Raw genomic sequence first — 1,906 nt, forward strand, 5'->3', positions numbered from 1 at the left:
TACCGGCAGGAGCAGCTTGTCCGTGCTTGTGCGTGCATGTGTGTGATCGATCGTTGACCTACGTTTATGTTCCTTAGCTCCTTAGTTTCCAAAATCGTCGACTGTCCTTTCCGCGATCCGTCCTGCCCAATGAGACGGATGTAACACACACACACACGCGTGCGTGCGTGCGTGCGACCTGAACCTAGTATCCCCGTGAGATTGCTGCTGCTGTTGCTGCTGTTGCCGCTTCTGTGCCGTGCGTTTGTGCTGCGCCGAGATCTGAATAGCATCCAGTGTACAAAGCAAGTGCTGCCCAGCGGGCGGGCGAGCGGGCACGTACGCGTGCGACTTGCCACCCAAGAAGAAGGGGGCGGTCAATGTTAGGTTTAGGTTAGGCATCTCGAGATCACCCAGGCCAGGGTGTGGTCGTAGTGCTGGTTGCTCTGCTGCTTTCGTCAAGCTACAGCCGCTGTCAGCACAATGGCACAAATCAATTCGCATCGCATCAGGGCAGTTCGGAGTTTCGAAGGTTCTACGTTGAGATGAGATTTTTCAGGGAAAGGTGTGTGTGTGTGTTTGTGCGTGCGTGCGTGCGTGTGTGTCGTCCGTTCAGACCCGATCCGAGAGCCTATGATGTACAGCGCCAACAGTGAGAGGCGAGTGAAAGCAAAGAGGAAGAATGCTACGCTCTATACATACACACATCTACATGATACAGATATAACATAATTAGATACATATATATATTATATATATACATATAGTTATATATAGTTATATATAGTTATATATTTATGAAGTCTTCGTCTAGCGTGGTAAGATATTTAGGGGTCTAAGATGTGCGAAGAAGAGGATAAGGGAGAGCGAGAGAAAGAGAGAGAGACAGAGAGAGAGAGCAACGAACATACACAAAAACCGAATCGGTACGACCCCGGATAAACACACACTCATACAACACCCCCTTGTCGACCATGGGACATGGAAGGACCTCTCACACCCCCCCGGGGGAGAGTCCTGTCCTTCCGCTACGCTACTTCTAATTCTAATTTTACTGAAAATAAATCCAAAAATCAAATCGAAACCATCGCCAACGCAGATTTCTTCGTTTCTTCATCAAACAAAACGCCTTTTCGGATCTGAAAGGGGGGGGATGCATTGCAGCTCCGCTTGAAGCTGGAGCGGTTGGTAGTGATTTGGCTGCAGCGGAGCGGATTGCGGAGTGATTTTGCCCGTTGTGTCGGAATCCGGGATCCGATGTTGGTCCAGCAGCGAGCAGCGAGCAGCAGTGTAACGCCAATTCCGTATAACGCCCTCAACCGTGTCGCCCTGAACCCGGATGACAGGACAGCAACGGTGCTACTGCTGCTGCTACTGCTGCCGCTGATGAATGTTTCATGGCGGTACAGCGTTCCGCGGATCGCACCCCGTGTGCGACGCTCTCGCTTTCCATTGCAAATGCGCTCGCGTCTCGACTTACGGTGGTACAGGAAAGGAGAGGTAAGAGAAGGGACCGGGCTCGGTGCCGTGGCTCCAAATATGATGTCCGGTGCGGAGCTGCTGCTGCTGCTGCTGCTGTTGTTGCGATCACAGCCAGGTTTGGTTATTAAATATTTATTTGTTTTTGCACCCCAAACACCAGCTTACCATGGGTTAGTGAAGCAGCAGCAAAGGAGGGAGGGCGGTCGGGGGCGTTGATGGTGGAATCGATTCGCGAAATCGAAACTAAAACCGCAGGCTTACCGTGTAATGCGTCCGGTCGAGTCACTACAGACAGGAGCAAAGCAGCAGCAGCAGCAGCAGAAGCTCGGTGCCCCATCCTCCGTTTGACTAGGAGACATACACACAAACACACACACACACGAGGACCGACAAATTCCAGTACATCGCCAGGTACTTGAGTCGTGAGCTGGCCATCGGTTGCGTC

Source organism: Anopheles darlingi, chromosome X (genome assembly GCF_943734745.1).
Source record: "Anopheles darlingi chromosome X, idAnoDarlMG_H_01, whole genome shotgun sequence".
Taxonomy (NCBI): domain Eukaryota; kingdom Metazoa; phylum Arthropoda; class Insecta; order Diptera; family Culicidae; genus Anopheles; species Anopheles darlingi.